This window comes from Chiloscyllium punctatum, chromosome 3 (assembly GCF_047496795.1).
Source record: "Chiloscyllium punctatum isolate Juve2018m chromosome 3, sChiPun1.3, whole genome shotgun sequence".
In the NCBI taxonomy this organism is placed as follows: Eukaryota; Metazoa; Chordata; class Chondrichthyes; order Orectolobiformes; family Hemiscylliidae; genus Chiloscyllium; species Chiloscyllium punctatum.
Window position 1 is genome coordinate 69,635,863 of NC_092741.1, and position 12,015 is coordinate 69,647,877.

The 12,015-nt window shown below is 37.3% G+C and overlaps 1 long non-coding RNA gene across 1 annotated transcript in view; it reads left to right on the forward strand.

Annotated features, from left to right (window-relative positions):
• The first annotated feature begins 11,322 nt into the window (after positions 1-11,322).
• LOC140454875 (uncharacterized) overlaps positions 11,323-12,015 on the forward strand; it is a 64,315-nt gene continuing 63,622 nt past the window's right edge. The window contains exon 1 of the long non-coding RNA XR_011952745.1: positions 11,323-11,430. This is a non-coding gene — a long non-coding RNA (uncharacterized lncRNA). The remainder of the gene's footprint in view (positions 11,431-12,015) is intronic.

Genomic DNA, 12,015 nt, shown 5'->3' on the forward strand with positions numbered 1-12,015 from the left:
CAGAGAAGCATTTATTTGGAGAGATGCTAATATTATATACAAATATATAAATAAAGTCATGCATATGACTCTTTATACTGTTCAGGTACTAATAATTATTGGTTTGACTGGTGCTTAGGGATGACTAACTAAGACTTCTGGATGAAGATTTAGAAGCAGCTAAAATTTCTTCTCAGTTGAGACATATCAGTATACAGGGATTTGCTCATGTACTATCATTTTCTTGCTGGATATAGTCACATGTCTAATGATCCATGGGATAAATGTGGATTAATTAAGGAAAGCAAGCATGATTTCTTATTTATTTTTTGAAACTTCCATGGGCTTTTTGATGAGGTAGCAGGGAAATTGATGAAAGTAATCTGGCTGATGTGATGTACATGGATGTCTGAATGGTGTTTAAGCAAGTGCCACAAATTAGGATTGTCAACAAAGTTGAAGCCCATGGATTAAAGAGGATACTAGCAAAATACATATAAAGTTATTGAATGACGGGCAGCAGAGAGCAGAGGTGAACAGTTTTGTTTGGGACTGGACGAAGATAGATATTTAAGATCCCTTGGAGTCGGTGTTAGGAGTCTCGATTTTACTACTAAGTATTAATGACCAAGACTTTAGTGTACAGGGCACTATTTCAAAATTTAAAGATGACACAAAATTTTATGCTAAAAATCACACAACACCTGATAAAGAAGCAGCACTTCGAAATCTAGTGATTCCATATAAACCTGTTGGACTATAACCTGGTGTTGTGTGATTTTTAACTTTGTCCACCCCAGTCCAACACCGGCTCCTCCACATCAAAGTTTTATGGATTGTGATGACAATAGGAGGACAGACTTCAAGACAACTTTGATGGTCTGGTGGAAGGGATAGGTAAGTGGGCAATGAAATTTAATGAGTTTTAAGTGATTAACGCCGGCAAGAAAAATGAGGAGAAACAATGTAAAATAATAATATAATTCTAATAGGTGCAGAGGCAGAGGGACCTGTGCAAATATCACTAAGATGGCAGGTCTGGTAGTGAAGGTAGTTCATATAGTATGCAGTCTCCTGGGTGTATAAAAAATGTCATCCTGGACATCCAGTACAAAAGCAAGGTTGTTATGATGAAATGTATACAATCCTGGTTTAGCCTCAACTGGAGTGCTATCTAATTCTAAGTACTGTATTTGTGGTACCTTCATGGTACTGAAAACACTGTAGTATAGAATCACTGAATCATTATGGTCTCAAAGGAGACTATTTGGCCCATCACATTTGCACTGGCACTTTTAGCATTTTAACAACACCAAAAGTTCCCTTTGTCCTATAACCCTGCACATTGTTTCTATGATATAATGTTCCAATGCCCTTTCGAATGCTTCAATTAAATCTGCCTCCACCACACTTCCAAGTAGTGCATTCCATCCCAACACCACTCGCTGTATGAAAAAGTTTATTTTTCTCACCTTATGTTTGTTTCTTTTGCAAAACACTTTATCACTCTGCCTCCTTGCCCTTGAACCATTTTATAATTGGAGGTATGGAGGGACTTTTTTTTACAAGGTGTGGTTGAGTGATTGGGCTTGTACTCTTTAGAGTTTAGAAGAATGAGAAGCCCCCTTACTGAAATGTATAAGATTCTTAGGGGACTTAACAGTGTAGATGCAGAGAGATGGTTTCCCCTTGTGGGAGGGTTTAGCCCATAGCTTCAGAGAACGGAGTCACCCATTTAAGATAAATGATAAGGAACATTTTTTTCCTCTCTGCAGACAGCCAACTGTCCACTTTCCCTGCCACGGCAAGTCACCCAGAACTTACAGCCAAGACTCAAGGGGGTGGAGCTGACCAAGGACACTCCATCTCCACTCTAGACAATTCATGCATTGTGGATACACCTTCCAATTCCCTCATACACATCTCATGACATATTATAGATAAGGTCGAAGGACCCCTTGTAGGTGAACCTCAGGAAATGAGGTATATCATAGAATTTTACAGTATAGAAAGAGGTCATTTATCCAATCATGTGTGTTCTGGCTCTCAAAAAAGCAACCCAGCTCATCCCATTTTTCAGCACTACCTCTGTAGCCCAATAAGTTCATCACTTTCAAATATATATCCACTCTCTTTTGAAATCTCTGATGGAATCTGCTTCCACCCCCACTCTACCAAGACATTTCTTCTCATCTCACTCCTAGCTCTCCTCCTGACAATTTTGAAATTGTCACCTCGAATTACTGACCTACCAACTAGTAGAAACAAAATACTCTCCTTTACCCTGTCAAAACTGTTAACAACTTTGAAAACCTCAATACGGTTGCCTCTTAATCTTCTCTTCTCCAAGGTGAATACACCCACTTTCTCTTACCTTTCCTTGTATCAAAAGTTCTTCATTCCAGTAAATGTATCTGCCAAAGACCTGGAGAAAAATGTAGAAGAAGGTAATACCTTGGAAGCAATCCCAGTTAGTGGTTTTGCTTCCATTGAACAGCATGGCATATCAGCAGTTAAGGGCAAAAGTCAAGATATAAAGACAATGCAATCCCAATAAAATCAGAGAACTCCCCTCTGCCCTTGGAGAAAAGATTTGTTAGAGTTTCTCAAAATTATGCAGGGTCTGAGCATATGAGATAGGGAAAAACTGTTCCCAATGGCAGAAGGGTCGATAACTAAAGTCCACTGGGTTAAGATGATTGGCAAATAAGGTAATAGTAAGTTGAGGATTTTTAAAAATTAAATGCAATGTGCAGTTTGGATCTAGTACATTCTGCCTGAAAGTGTGATGGAGGCAGATTCAATTGAAACTTCTAAAAGAAAATATTTTAATTCGGCGATAAATTTGGCAGAGAACTGTCATGAACATGACAGGCTGAATGGTGTGCTTCTGCTGTCACCATTCTACCATGGTATGGTTTTGTTTTGATTATGGGTCAGGGTATTATTTACCATGTGCTTGTTCCAGTAAAGATTTTATCCAAAAACTATGTAAGGATGCCATCAAAGGCTTTTGTTTGTATCCCTGCAGCTGTGACCGAATAGTTTTCAAATTAACCTTTTTAACCACCCATTAAACCTTATTTCAGCTCATTCAAATGTCTGACACTACGCATTTTTTCAGGAACCAATAATTCAACTCTTGCGATGTAACTGCTCTGAGTTTTAAGGAATGGGAATGAAGGAGTAAAGCGACATTATTGTTTTCACTGCCTATATTTTTGGTCGAAGAGTTCTGGACTTGACAAATTCAGAGCAATCAATGAAATTTCACAAGAACCAATAAGGGTGCACGTGCAAAGATATGTTAGCAATGCAAATCCAAAGCTGTTCTGACAGATTTCTGTGGAAATCAGGTGCAAGCATGTCCCCGGAGGAGGGAAGGAGAATACGCTAAACTAACGCTATCTAAATCACACAGCATGAAGTCTTTGGGGTATTAATGTAAGATAAAAAGTATAATAAGCAGAGCAGTTGAATAACCCTAGAACAACACAACCAAAACCTAAGGCAAAGAATTGATGTTAGAAAATAAGGTGTTCCACTGAAACCAATTTGCCTTTGTGGTGTTCACTATGCTGTGGTATGGTATCTATGCTGTTGATGACTCACACATTGAGAAAATATAAATCTCATCAACAAAAAGCATTTTTCCAACCTTCAATCTTTAGTCAAAAGGCTGCATACCATTTCCAGGGACTCCCCATTGTTTACAATATTTTTATGGGTGTCTTCAAGCAGTATGATCATCAGTGAAAATAGAAATTATAAAGCTACACTTTCAATCTTGCTGCCATCACATACCAACAGATGCCAGTCCTAGGAGACAGTGTAAGGAAATTGGCAGACTTACTCAAAGTGGTAGAAATGGTGTAAATTATATTACAATTACATTTGCAGGGCAATTTTCACTATGACTGAAGAGCAATACAATCTAGAAGCTTAATAATTGTATGAAGTTCATTATCCATTTATTATATCAGCTGCTTTAGGACGACAACAACAACAACAAAAAATTGGAAATATTTTCACCCCATCTGATTTGTATGAGAACATTTTTAAAAATAGCTGAAGATGCAAGAAAACAGATTCGCAAGGAAATACCTCGAGAGGTTCTCAAGTTTTATTTGTATTCTATTTTTGATACGATTTAGAAAGTGATTGATTTTCAGAACTAACAATAGATAACAGATGCAAACTCAGTGTACATTACACCCCACCAAAATAACAGAAGTTGCAATGTTTGTAAAGCTGGACTCATACTAAGCTAAGAAATACAATAAATTCTTACAGCAATTGGAAAATTTAAAATATATGCAACACGTTTAAATGTCTGCATGCTTTGTGTGATAAACTGTACACAATTGTGTGAAAATAACCCTTTACACTTGTTTAAGAAATAACATGGGATTTCAGAATCCTTTTGTCTGCTTTCCAAGATATTGTTACTATGCTGCTTTTAGCTGCGTTATGAACACGGAGCAATGCAGTTGCCTGCAGTATGTGATTGAAGTAGGCACAGCAGTTATTTTCTTTGTAGAGCTAAATATCGTACTTACTTCTCTGATGCATTGTGAAAGAATTAATAAGTGGAGCAGTCATCCCTTTAAATATAGTATTTCATTCCATTTATGGGATTCTCAAAACGATGGCCTGTTACCCCTCGTGAAAGATGCTAAGTAATCTATATTAAACAAAGGCATATCAAGGCACCTACTGTGTTTGTAATCCCCTCCAAGTAACATTTTTTAAAGACTGCATTTTTTATTTTCAAAAGCCCTGGTGGTATAATATTTTGGAGATTTAACAGGCTGTGCATTTCTTATCTCAGCTAGCATTGTCTCCACATTGGAGATGATAAAGTGGAAGGAAAGTCAGCTCCAAACATTCTTGAACTTCTAAACAAAATGGTCAGTATTAAAAATGCACTGAGGTTCAGAGTGAAATCACCTATCTGTCCCTGCATACAGACATGAATTCATTGGAGAGTGCCGAAGTGATTAATGAGAATGGGTCCAAGAATGAGAAACTTTTGTCATGAGGATAGATAGAAGAAATTAGTTCTTTCCATCTTGAAGAGAAAAAGGCTGAGAGGAAATCTTATAGAGATTTTCAAAATTTTGAGCAGCCAGATAGATTTTATAAGGAGTAGTGGTTCTCACTCGTAACTGGAACAGGAAAAAGAGGCCATAAATTTAAATTCATGGACAAAAGAAGTAAGGGTGATATGTGATAAACCTCCCTCACAGTGAGTAGTTAGGTATGGAATACACTTCTTGGAAATGTGGTGAGGGCAGTTTCAACTGAGACACTCAAGAGGGTATTAAACGATTAATTGTTTAGAAATAGTGTGCAAGGGAATGGAGTAAAGGCAGGAGATTGTCACGAAGCAATGAAGCTTTTTTGAAGAACCAATACTGACATGATGGGTCAAGTGGCTTCCTTCTGCACCGGACAATTCTGTGATTATTGGCTTATTCAAAACCACTCCAAAATCAGAGAAATGGCTTTTGGTGTTGATTACTATTGGTACGTGATCTTATACCTCAAAACTAAAAAGTATAAAGTGATAGAGAAAGGGAAAGGAGAATGAGAATAAAGCTGAGAAAGAAAGAAAACCTCATTAGTACCGGCTAGCAGGAAGTGATGTTGAACTGCGTTTTCAATGTCAACCCCCAGCAGTTTCCAAAGATAGCACTCGTGACAGTCCTTTTGTACAATCTTTGTACAACATCCCTCCACTCTTGCTCAAATTAATTTGTGACATTTATTTTGGCTAACAGATAAGGATAAATCTGTTGGATTGGGCCCACAATCCCATGATTATAAGTCATATCATCATTCAGTAATAAATCATTTAAAAATATTGAGCCAGGGAAGCAAAAACAGTACTCTGCCAACAAAGTTCCAACCACATACACACCTTCCAAATTCTGCTTCCTGTGTCAACTATTGATGTGTTTGTTGGCTTGGAGAGCATTATCCAACAGAAATGTTCTGATTGGAATTAGTCTCAAAATTGCAAATATTGAACTGATGAATTGGACTATCAATTTCTCAAAAGCTAACTGAATGGCTACTCAGCTCCACAACAATATCTGTACTTCCTGGTTTGGCTCCAAATTTGAACATTCCCTCACCCTTGTAAATATTCTTACTATAGTGTGCTGCAGCATTCATGATCAAAGTAGTGACAGGAAGTTGGAATAAATTGTGCACTAGTATTTATGCAGCTCTGATTTTCATTTGCAAATGTAAAGGTGCTGATACTGCCTGTACAAGAACACTTCAACACAGCAACTGCAAATCATCAAACATAGAAGCTATGACAATATGAGAGCTACCTGAAACTACATTGTATTATTATAATCACTGATAAACCTAACTTTTTCATTGTCCTCTTAATATTTCTTTATTTAGACAAAAGCAATAGAGAAGAGATTTACCTGGATATTGTCGGGTATGGGATGTTTGACTAATAAATAATGGCTGGATAGGCTGGAACTTTTTTCACTGGAGCATAGGAGGTTGAGAGATGACTTTATAGAGATTTATAAAATCATAAGGGGTATGGTTAAGGTTAATGGTAGGTGTCTTTTCCCTGGAACAGGCAACTTTAAGATTAGGCAGCATATTTTTTGGGTGAGAGGAGAGAGATTTAGAAAAGCACACAAGGGGCATTTTTTTTAAACAGTGGGTTGCTCACGTGTGGAATAAAGGTCCTGAGGAAGCATTGGATGCATGTACAATGACAACATTTAAAAGACACTCAGATAAACATATGAATAGGAGAGGTTTGGAGGGATATGGGCCAGGAGCAGGCAGGTGGGACTAACTTAGTTTGGATTCTGTTTGGCATGGACTGGTTAGAACTGAAGGTGCTGTATGACTGAATGATTTGTGACTCCAAATATTTGGATTATACTTGACAGCTAATGCCAGTACCAACACTGAATCACCAGCAAAGGCAGGGAAGGTTTTGCCTGCTCTTCTTGATAAGAGAAGCACTGATTGACTTTGGTTTGTAGTGTAATGGACAATATCATTTTATTGACATCAGTGAAAATGAACATTGGGAAAAATGCATAACAGGCAACCAAATCAATAGTATCCAGTTTACACCATTACATAGCAACAAAATGACCCCTGACTGTGTGAACTTATTCATATTACAGTGGTCTTAAGCTTTCCTGACATGTCAGCATGTGAAAATGGTGGGCAGGAAAAGACCAGCTGGTCCAGAAATCCAACCTATATCTTACAACTAGACCCATTTACTACACCCTCATCACAAACTACTCACAACCATGTAATCTACTGAGAAAGGCACAAAAACCCAAAGGGAAACAATAACTCAGGGCCAATAAGGGAAAGAAATACTCTGGATGTTCCTCTCTGACCTCTTTCACTCAATCAAAACTGCTACAAGAGTTAATATGAATGAATAACATTTATATTATGTTCTGATTCTGGGTAATTTTGATCTGTGATCTTCACCACATAATGCCCAAATACATTGCATGTGATAGGCCTTTTTGCTATCACAAAACTAGAGGGCATAGGTTTAAGGTGAGCGGGGAAAGATTTTTAAAAGGGACCTGAGGGGCAGCTTTTTTCACACAGGTGCATGTATGGAATGAACTACTGGAGGATGTGGTAGAGGTGAGTAGAATTACAACATTTAAATAATATGTTAACTGGTACATGAATTGGAAAGGTTTAGAGGGACATGGGCCAAATACAGGCAGGTGGAACTTGCTCAGTTTTGAAAACATGATCAATATGGATCAGTTGCATCGAAGGGTCAATTTCCGTGACTCTCAGACAAAGACTTACGTTTTGTGAAGTTACATTTCATTCAAACCTATGGCTTAAAGGATGGTGTGGAAATCCACTACACTATTTAGCCCCACAAATTTCTTTGCTTTTGACCATAAAATACCATTCAAACTGGGTGCTACTTCAAAGTCAAGGAGACAAAAACCATTCTCTTTATATCAAGTACAAACTGAAAATTATGGAAAACTGATCTGTCTGTTCCCAACTTGCAGATCACCATAAAAAAGATATTTCTGAAATGTTCTTAGCTCAAATAAAAATAAATATCGACATTATATGCAATTCAATTGGCACCAGGCAGCACATTATTTTTCAGTTAAATCTGATGCTAATGTGAAGGAGTCCCCTGTTTAATTGAGGGACACAGTTTCTGGGATGTGACTACAGGCCATCTGTTCCTCATTATTTCTTTAAATCCAACAGGAAAAGGTATCAGTTTGGCCTCAAATGTAAAATTCTATGAATGCTATGCATAACTTGTAGTAAATAATGTTCAGTAAAATACTTCTTAAGGGTGTTACTGCACGTTATTTTAAAATATGTTAGAGTATTCACTGAACTGGATCTGTACTTGGTTCATGGAATCCCCTACACAGATGAGACATGTTATTGATTGCTTGAACAATTAAAACCGCAGTGCAAATGAAAATATAGGTTAACGTCATCCAGGAAGCATTTCACTCATACCCAAATGCTATACAGCCCCCATTTAATCCTGCCTGAGAGAGTCAGGCTAATGTGTTAGGGAAGTTTTTTTTTAAATTAGGGATTCTGTATCAATGGGAATCACAAACAGACATTATAAAGGAGTCAGATATTATTAATGACATACTTTGTATGTCGCATTATAGAGCTGTGTGTTGATCAAGTGCTTAGATAATGTGCTGTAAAATTTGTCCCTAATACATTCAAGGGTGGATTCCAAAACATCAGCTGTAACAAACTACACTGCTTGTGCAAAGTTGTTTGAAAGTCGCAAACCATGCCTTGTTTTCCCAAGTTGTTAAACATCTGCCAATGGCAGGGTGCAATCCATGTAAATCACATAATGGGAAAAGTACATCTATAGTATATCTGACTGAGCTGAATGCACAACCTGCTCATTGGACTCAAAAGAGTAGAAAATGGTTTAAATTGCAATTCTGGTGCCACTAAGCTTGAGGCACAAGCATAGATCCATTCTTCAGGCAGATCTCCTCTCCTCTAAAAGCAGGAATATCACCTGCTTACATTGTTATCCCCAAGGTCAGGGCTGCCATCAAGTTGTATTTCCATAAGATAACTGCACTGTTAAATCAAAATGTTGGAAATTCATAGAATAGTTAATATCTGTTGCCTGATGATTTGTTGACTGACCTGCTGAGTATTGCCAACATTTTCCAGTTTTGTTTCAGAATTCTGGCTTCTGCTGGCTAAAACATCGAGTGGATACACAGGTCACCATACACTATCTATTCCACTCTTTGTGTCATGGTAATGCACATATTTTACTTCACTTAGAAATGCTGCAATAGAATCACGTTTAAAAACCTAGTTTGCTATGTTTCAGGGTATGGAGTGTTGTCCCTGCTGCTTGTCCGAATGCAAGTAAAGGACCACCAAGGATAATTAAACATAGTTCGCTAACACCAAGAGATTTAAGCCTGGACAAGGGTTCAGTGTTGTGGTCCTGTATTGTTAAAGTAGAAAACTTTGAATAGGGTTATGGTGCAGAAATAGTTAACATGCACCATCTGCATACTTTGCGCTGTCAGTCACTAATTGCATGCTACTTCACAGTTATGCTACAGTGTCAGAACAAGGATTTGACAGAACTGATACAGTGTCTGCTCCAGCAGGTGCCTAACATCCTATGCACCATCTTATAACTGTTTTAAATGAATACTACAAGTCTGATGCCTATTCATGACTACAATACTATTTTAGAGTAAGTAAAACTTAATTATGTTTGTCTATCAGCTAAGGAGAAATTACGTCAGTATTCAATGCTTATTAATTTAAAAAGCACAGAAAAATAAGGATTCATATTAGGTGCATTCCTTGCTTCCTTCAGGGAGGGGCTTTTTGCCAACCTAAGCCAGTTTGGTTTATATACGACTTCAACTGCACTTTGAATAGTTGACTCTTAATGCTCTTGGAGCAACAAAGAGTAGGCAATAAATATGACTTTGCCATCATGGCTTGCATAGCGAGACTCAATAATAAGAGGCTATTTTGAGGTTAAGTGAATAGAATAAAATTCTGAGATAAATGTTTATCTTCCAAAATCTATCTATTGTGATTTCAAGCCATCTTAGTACCTTTATAAGTTACATTAAAACTTGTGAGATATCATATTTGCAAATGTGTATATGCACGTATGCATGAAGTATCTCAGAGTGGGTGAAGAGAGTCATTTAATGTGGCAAAAGCTTGAAATGACTCACCAATGGCAGCATCTCACACAGAGCACCATTAGCAAACAAAAAGGGGGATGGTCAGCAGTATTTATAAAACAATTTTGAACACAATTTACAAACAATTATCACAATAAAGATCAATGCAGCATTGTTCTTTGAGCAGAATGTAGTTTAGCTCTAGAATAGTGCCGATCTGCACTAGGCTAAAGGAGAGGCACCACCATCAATCTTCATTATGGGAACATTTTTATGCTTTACGCTAGCGATCTCTTTATAAACACTGCTAGCTTCCCTCTTCACAACGTGTTTTGCTGCCAGGATTGTTTAATTCTTCCTTCGCTTGAGTGACAGCGTCACATCTCTCCGCACTTACAGCCAGCAACAGGAACACAGAAAGACACAACAACATGGAAGCTGAGTAAGAGCATTATCGCTTTGCTGTTGTTAACTCCTTAATTCAATAATCAATAGTTAAGAAAGAAGACAACACTATTACTGCTGCCATCTGAACCATATGAAATGAACTGTCTAAGGCAATGATTGAATGTTAAGTCTGGGTAACAGATGTAAGGGACTAATTTTGACTTGTGTTATCATACACAATGTAGAAAAGAATAGAAAGTTTTGTTGATGGGTTCAGTTAAAATAGAAGGTTAGGGAAGATGGACACTAGCACAGAGCAGTGGGAATGAATTGTTTGCTTCTGTGCAGTAAACTCATGTAATTCAACTTAATGATATGTAAATGTAAAATATTTTTAGTGAATCAGCAGCCCAACTTCACTGGAAATACAATTGGGAGCAATATATACTGGCTACCTATTCACTATCTCCCAATTAACACTATCACACAAAATCAATATTATCTCATTTTTCTCCATCTGTTAGATAATACTGATATCTTGCTCCTACAGGAGATAAACTAGGGATCAGATCACATAACGTGCCATCACATCTAGTACTATGCCAGTAAAAATATTATAAGAGTTTACAGTCTCTTAAACATTGCTCCTTAAGTTCTCTCACTGAAAAATAATGATCAACTTCCATTCCAGGTCTCAAAATGATAATCAAGATTGACACTGTGATGCAGTACGGAATGGAGTGTTGCATTGTCTAGTTATTGTCTTCAGATAAGAATTAAACCATAGTCCCTCCAATTCTCTTAAGCAGACACCAAAGTTCCCACACCTGACTCAAGAAGAGTGAAAGAGGTAAGAGATCAACATATATCCTTCAATGAACATTGCCAGAATCATGATAATTGGGCACTTACCTCTTTGTTGTTTATTATTTTCTAATTATTAATATTCAGATTTGTGTTGGTAAAGAGAGAATACCACTAATTGGAACAGAAGATTGCATGGACATAAAATCTGAAGGTTCAAAGGAATTAAGGAAAAGTGCTACAACTGAACAGCTTTGGAAATTCTTATAAAGGCTCAAACAGCATATCAAATGTTAAGAAGCCATTGCTAAGATTGAAAGGAAGAGAATTATGAAGTGACAGGATAAAGTTATGAGAATGAAAATCCAAGTGTGCAAATAATCAAAGATCTGTTTGGTTACTTTGAGATGAGGTTCTTGTTGCATGAGAAAAGGGATGTTAACCCCTCCTTCTATTCCACAAGATTACCCCCATGAATCTGAGTATGAACAAAAGCTGGCTACATTGTAACAGGTGGTAAGAATTTCTACAAGTATTCAAAAAGGTAAAGAAAAGTGAGTGTTGGTGCTCTACTGAGAGAGTCTGGGAATGAATAATGGAAAATAAGGAAATAGCAAAAGTGTTGAATGGG